The sequence below is a fragment of the Cupressus sempervirens genome, chromosome 5 (assembly GCF_028749045.1).
Source record: "Cupressus sempervirens isolate cs-2001-9-10 chromosome 5, ASM2874904v1, whole genome shotgun sequence".
NCBI classification, from domain to species: Eukaryota; Viridiplantae; Streptophyta; class Pinopsida; order Cupressales; family Cupressaceae; genus Cupressus; species Cupressus sempervirens.
In genome coordinates this window covers 226,975,263-226,983,019 of record NC_143122.1, presented here as the reverse complement: position 1 = coordinate 226,983,019, position 7,757 = coordinate 226,975,263, and the positions used below count along the sequence as shown (strand labels likewise).

Sequence of the window (7,757 nt, the reverse complement as noted above, 5' to 3'; positions counted from 1 at the left end):
CTAATATTTCAACTTTACTTTTAAAAATAATAATATTAAAGTGGTGTTAATGCATTAGGGTTAAAGTATTAAGTTAGATATTTTAGTTATGGTAGTTATTTTATAACCATTGAATTTCTCTAGGACTACCATGAATCTTATGAATAAGTTATTATTAGTCCCTGCCATTAATGCAATAGACTATAGTTTTCAGTTGCATTTTCATATTAGTTGAGTTATTGGGAATTGTACAAAATTTACCTAAAGTCCATTAAAATATCTCTATTAAACTATATTTTATTTTTGTTATTTCTATTTTTCCATTGACAGTGCTCTTTTTTCCTGGTGGTCTTTTTCATTTCCCTTTGCAAAATTTGGAAAAAATAAGATGGTGCTATGTAAAGTGCAAAAGTGGTTGTTACTTTCACAACCCACATGCCCAGTCCATGAGTTTACATTTTGCATACTGTACATACGTGTCATTGGAGTTCATGCAAATTAAATGTTCTTGGGTAGTTACAAGCAAATGTTCATCCTGGAAAATACACTGCTGCAACCATAAGTACAAGAGTTGCCTCTACTTTGTGGTATAAATTTTGATGGTGGCTTTTGCATGTAAGGATCAACTTCAGTGCATTCATATGTATTTGCTAATCTGAAGGTCTTATGGAAACTAAAACTATCAAACAATTTGTATTTGTTCCAATTCCCATTTTCAGCACAGCATAGTTATTCTGTTATCTCTACACATTTCCTGGATACGTAATATTTTAAATCTCTTTTCTTTCATTTCTGAATTTAGATTTGCAGAGACTAGTTTGCATTGATTATCAATTCTAGGGTTTTATATGACAACTATAGGAATATATTTTTGGTCATTTCTTAATTCTTATTCCATTTCTATAATGATAATATATCCAAAGATTCCTAAATTATCTACAATGGTGACACCATGTAGCTTAATTGGCTTCCTGTATATATATATTTCAAACTTGTGATTCATCAGTTGAATCAACATTTCGGCCTGCTCTGAAAATTTGGTTGCAACAACTATTCCTTAGATTAAAAAACTTAGCAGATACATTTCAATTTCATCAGTTAAAAACCAGAGGAGTGCTACAAGAAATGACCAAGTACATTCCTGAAGGATTAACGAACCAAAATGTAAACTATATATATTTTTTTCATTTTGGTGATTGATTCCAATTCTATGGGGAGATAGTTTACAATGGAAAACATGAACTATTTGACATACTATATTATTCTATTCTTTATATTTTTCCATAGCTCAGAAAATGTTGGTAAGCTAGGTTGTTCAAGAGAATTAATTAAATACCACCAAATTTATTATAAAAGGCCAATGTCTAAAGGGTTTTTACTTTGAATCCTCCTTCTGTTGGTTGCTTTTTATAGAAGGGTAAGTCCTCTTCAATATTATTGTTTTTATGCCAGGGCAGATTTATTGAATCCCTTGTTTGCTTCTTTGATAGTGCACAAGAATGAGGGAAAAAGAGTTTTACTTTGGAGATCTTCAATGGGCTCTTTTTAAATAATTTTTTTAGGTATGCTTTCAACAAATTTGGTTTATTTGGCATTTTGTTTCCAAATTATATGAAAGCAAAAGTGTTTACTGAGCCTACCTAGCAAAGAAAAATTATTACTGTTACTTATTCTAATCTATTTGAAAACTTTTAAAACATCATTGTAGACTAAATATATTTAACTGTAATTCTATACATTTTTTTGTATTTGTCAAAAATCAATTAAATAGGAGTTTTATTTCTATAACATACTCTTAGTGTACTAGTACTTTTCTATGTTATTATTGTACACAGAAGATCTATGGGACAAGCTCAATATGAACTCTATTATTTTAATTTCAAAAGAGTTAAAATATCATATTGATTAATTTTTTATTTATGTCCAAGCAAGCTAGACCCATTAAACTAATTAGTATAGCTCATTGTTCTCAATTAAATTTTCACAGTGGATATGTTATTCATTATTAGAATTGATTTTCTTACTTTAGGGGGTCTCTTGGGGAGTCATAAATGGCAAATATGTTTTTTTGTGTGCAATACCTAGGTTAAAAATATTCACTTACCTCTAACATCATGTACATATATAGTCAAACCCTACAGGCATGCTTCGTGTTACAATCACTTATTGAAAATTGAAACCCTCATGGTAGCTTTAATTTAGAGTTCAACCAATGTAGATTAATCATTAGCAAGGGTTACCATATTTTGTCATCTTGTTTTACTTGATTTTTAAAAACTCCTACAATTTTGACCTCTATTTTGAACTGTTGAAGAATATCATAGGATTCATTGTATTTTGTCATCTATTGTCTTATCTATATGCAAATATATCTCATGGTTGCTATTATTATTCAAATAAAAATACCTTTATTCAAATACAATGTTATTCTACTTTGCTAAATCTATAAACATTACTACTTTCATATTGATATGCACAAATCTTTGATCATATGTCTATTATTTTAAAGTCTACTCTCAAGAAGTATTTTGAGAAAAAGTTGACTATATATGAACGATGTAAATCAATATGTCTATTCATTCGACATTGCTTGTAGGCATCATACTCTCTTCTCTATTAATCAAATCAAATCAAATATATTTACTCATATTAACTTCTATATTTACCACTGTTAAAATATGTTTCAAGACATTTCTTTTGTCTCAAAATCTTCATTCCACAATTCATATAAGGTAGGGACTGAAGTTCGAATAGAGTTCTCATTTTCTATTATATCATATTTCTAGGCCTAACAATAGTATCAAAGTAACCATTGTTCATTACATCATAATGACTATTTAAAAAAATTATTTTGTTTTATTTGTGGTTTAGTACAAAGAAGAACTCTAAATTTTAAGAGACATAAGAATATCATCATCCAAAACAAGTGCCATAGAATGACTTGTCTCTTTAGTTATAGTAGAAATAACAACAAAAGTAATAGTTTTTTAATTAAAATGAATAAATTAGATAATTTCAAAATAATATAATAAATGAATAAATATATAATCTATCTATTTTAATATAGTTGTGGCAATAGAAATATATTTTTTTGAATATTAATATTTAATGTAAGAATTCAAAAGATATCACAATAGTACTTAGCCTATCGATAAGCACTAATAAAAAAATCATAGAATTGTATTGTTTGTGGGAATGATTTTGTATGTATCCACTAGTTAAAGAGGCTTGATTTTTGCAATATATAGAACGATCAAAAGAAAATTGGAGGCACATTTTTGAAGCATACAACTTGGTGGAGAAAGTATTTAACACAATTATTTACTTAGGTTTGAATATAATTTTTGAGCCAAATAATCTAAGGAATGATGCAGTGTAAAGAACTAAAGAATTTAGAAGTGCATATCCTTGGAAGTAAAACTTCAATTATAGAGAAGTAAAATAAAGTATCTTAATGTGCTTGGTACATGTCTTGATGTGTCAGATACATGGTTAATTATCTTCTTGTCATTGATCAAGGAAAAAATGGTAGGAATATTTTCTTCATTGCGTCTTATTCTTGAAAGAAAGGGTATGCTAATGATAGTTGTAAAAGATGATTGTTATAATTTCTCTTAGAAGTTTGGGTAGTTATTTTGGTTAAATAAAAAAGATATATTTGGGAGAGGAAATATTTTATATTATATTAAACCTCTCTACTAGATGTTGGCTTCAAAATATTCAATGACTAGTCCTTCAATATTGCAAGGTAGAAAGGAATCAACAATAGGGATTCCAAAACTTATCAATTAAAAAAGTATCTTAAAATGAAAAATGGAGGATATTCAGTCATTTGTCTATAAAAATGGAACAATAATAGTTATTGAAATATTTGTAGAGATGATGTTTCAAAGACAACCTCTAAAATTTTATTGGTAGATCCCATCACATGTTGTAAAAATATTTCTAACTCAATAAATATTTATCTAGATTTTACAATTGTGACACTTTTAGTAGAGTTTGAAACAAAAGCTCTCCAATAATCATGGTGAAAAAATTAATTGGTGAAAATCATTTTGGAGATAATTTTTTTGATTATTATGATGATTTTTGGTCCATGATAATGCATTCTACCTATTTGAAGCTATGGAGATAAATAATTTTCTTCTTATCCAATAACTCTATTTTGAAATCACGTTGTTAATATTATTCCTTCTCATCTATCAAGGAAAGGAATATTATGTATATATGAGATTTGAGTTAACTAAATGGCAATTTCAGATCAAGTTCAAGTAGTGTTCAAGTGAGTGGCAATTACAAAAATTTAATGTATGCCATTCAAGTTGAAGAGAGTGATGATTACAATTCAGGTTCAAGTTCATGTGAGTGGAAATTACAAAAATTTAATGTATACCATTCAAGTTGAAGAGAGTGGTGATTATAACAATTCAATGTATAACAAATGGACAAAACAAGTCCATTGCATTTGTGTTATTATCAAATTATAACAAGTTCACAACAACTAATGTGTGCTATTGTTGAGTGATTGTGCACCAAAGTGTGCAAATTCAAAATGAAATGGGCAATAGACTCAAGTATAAAAGTTTCAAAATGAAATGGGTAATAGACTCAAGTATAAAAGTTTGAACCTTGCAAGTTCAAACAAATTTTAAATCCTGCCATAGTAACATGATTTCAAAAGATGCTTAAGGAGTTCAAAATAATCTCCAATTTCATGACAACCTTTTTAGATTAGGGGGATGTTAATGTATTAATCATTAAGGTTAAAGAGTTAGGTTAGATATTTCAGCTGTGCTATAGTTATTGATGTTGATAGGCATTCTTGCATTATAATGGCATGAGCTTTGTTAATGTTAACAATTAGTAATGTACATAAATATTTTTGGACATAATAAATTAAATAATAAATATTTTATAATTGATATCAAGATTTACATGTAAAACTATGTCTTATAATGTTCATAATAAATAATTAATATTAATCTACTTTCTGACTAATCTTCATATATTGTAAGAATTTAGAAAAATTCAACTTGATTATAGTGCTTTGTTTTGTGGAACATCAATATGATTTATTTGATTATCCCAATAAAAAATATATCATGCTACAATCCTAAATTTTATGTTCATACGTCTTTATGAAGTGGAAGAAGTATAGATTTCTTATATACTTATTTGCAAAATGGGTTCAATTATTTTCCGGGATGAAATTTAAAAAGTATATGCGACCAGTTTAAGAAAGAAAATACATATACAATTTGAGAATTTTTTTTAATAAAAATATCCGGAAAGAATATATGCAGTTTAAGAAGCAAGATAGTATAAATTAAGTCATGAACGGAGGAATATATGATGATGTTGCTTCTGGATTCGATTGTGTAAGTTTTTTTATCATCAACGTTTCGGATCACACTCTGTGATCCATCATCAGGATGAGAGAAGGAAGTAAAAAAGTATGCAGACTAGCCAAGCCCAGCAGAATAAAAAGAAAGAAGAGAGGGGGAGGAGCACACAACACGAGGCAGAGAAAGAAAGAAATGAAGAGAAAGAATTTTTTAAAAAGTGGGGGGACAAGAGAAGAAAAAACAACAAGATAGAAGAAACACGCTTGGATTGTAGTGTTGTGACAAGAAAGAAAGTAAAGTGGATTTGACTAAATTCTTTATTCGTGAAAAGAAAGAAAGTAGAGTGGATTTATATGGCATCATTTCAGTTCAGAGTTTCAATAATACTTCAAGTGGAATAAAACCGGTAATTATTAAAGCGTGTGCTTCATAAAACACTTCCCACGTTGTGGAAAATCCCCTGTCTGCAACTAAAGTTTTGTTGTAATGGCTGATCACAACATCAACAATATCAGTGAGATTTATGACCTCGCCAATCCCAACTGGTAATGTTTTCCCAGGAATTATTTCAAATTAAACTCTACATTTAAGTTCCCTAGCTGTTTTTTGTCTTCTTAAAATGGCTGTTTTTTCGTTTTCTCTCATATATTTATTTGTCTCCGTCTCAAGGCTCAGAAAAATTACTTGTTAAGTTGATTGCTGCAATTTGGTTCCACAACAATTTGGTTATAACTTATAATAGCTCCCCAAAATGTTCCTACATACATTTGTGGAATATTAATGTTGCTGAAATAAATAAAAGCAGTTACAGGTTCTCTATTATAATTTCAATAAGGGTAATGGAGACAGACGAGCAGATAAGTATAATTTTTTTTTGGCTAACTTCTGCTCCTAAAATTAGGACTGTGTTTAGCAGAAACATTTGTATTCTCCTATCTTAAATATCTGTAATGCGAATGGTATTACGTCTCTAGAAGACAAACCCTAAATAATTTGTAAAGGTTAGGTTAGATCAATATGAAAGTGATAGGTGCGTGTAATGGGTGAATGGCAGGAGGGATCCCAACGACAGGAGACGCATCGCTGCTTGCCTTGTGAATGTTGTATACCAACTTGAGAGAGACAATGAAATGGTGAACGAATGGTGCAATCTACTTAAATTCGAGGTATATGAAAGAATAATAGAGAAAATACAAGGCAGTACTGAGAGAGTATTTGGGGCTGTTTTCAAGTGGGTTGGCCAAAGTAGAAGCATGGCAGATGCAGAAGAACTTCAGCTTCCTTCAGAAGTTGTTGCATTCAGAGGTACAATTTCTGAGGATATCAAAAACACATGGAAAGCAATAAATGCACACCATGCTTCCATTAGTGGAGTGGATATTTGCTTACAACACTTGCAAAGGAGTATTGTGAGGCATGGATCTCACAACATCTGGATTGTTGCCCACTCGCTGGGAGCCTTCATTGCAATAGCAGCTGTAAGAAAAATGGAAAGAGAAAAGAGAGATAAAATAGAGGCGCATCTCTTCAGTCCTCCCTTTCTTTCACCAAGACTTCCCGAGGTGAAATTCTTTGAGATGCTTGGAAGAGCTTTAACAACCGTCCGTGATTTTTGGCGCTGCCATGGTTTCTGTAAGCCTAATGCGTTTGATCATAAGATGATAGATGATGAGATATTGAGTGGGTTATATAATGATTTTATTAGGGTTAGCGGCTGGATACCCAATATATATGTCGGGAAGAATGATCCAATTTGTTGCTCTTATATCCGTTATTTTAAGAAGATGGGAGTTCTATACAATCAGAACGGGCATCCCCTTTATGAGCGCATGAAGTACTTGTTTTGTTTTGAAGTAGCCTAGGAGAGAACACCATGACACTCGCTTCCCTCGGCTAAGCTTTTTGTGAAAGAGAGCAATCAGCATCTTAGTCAGTGGTGGGCAAGGAGTTTGAAACTTGAGGGCAAGATATTTGTTCCTCCTCATGAAGCCCAACTCCCTTAACGAGATATGACCATGACTGGAAATGAATGTGTGGCCATCTTCATGACTGTTAATAATTTGTGGTAAATGTAGAGTTTAGGGTTTCTCCTATCCGAATTGGATGCAACTTTTTTTTGATGGGTGATAATATATTTGTATTAATTGTAAAATTAGATAGATCGGTACCAAGTACTCTTCTGCTCCATTACGTTCAAAAATAACATCTAATCCTGCTTACAGTCCTGACTGAAATTATAGCATTGCCCTAAAATCGTATGCAATTTTAATACTGCATGACATTATATATTAAACTCTGCTACTGTTCCTTAATTTTTTATTTTTTGGTTTTATCTTCTTTATGATCATAAAAAGTGATTGGAAACGTAATTGATCATTTATACAGTCTTACTGTTAACTGAAAAATTAGTATCATTGACTCATAATAAAATTG

General features: G+C 30.5%; 1 pseudogene; it reads left to right on the top strand.

Moving 5' to 3' along the window:
• The first annotated feature begins 5,738 nt into the window (after positions 1-5,738).
• LOC149555264 (GDSL esterase/lipase At4g10955-like) lies at positions 5,739-7,327 on the top strand (annotated as a pseudogene).
• Positions 7,328-7,757: the final 430 nt, after the last annotated feature.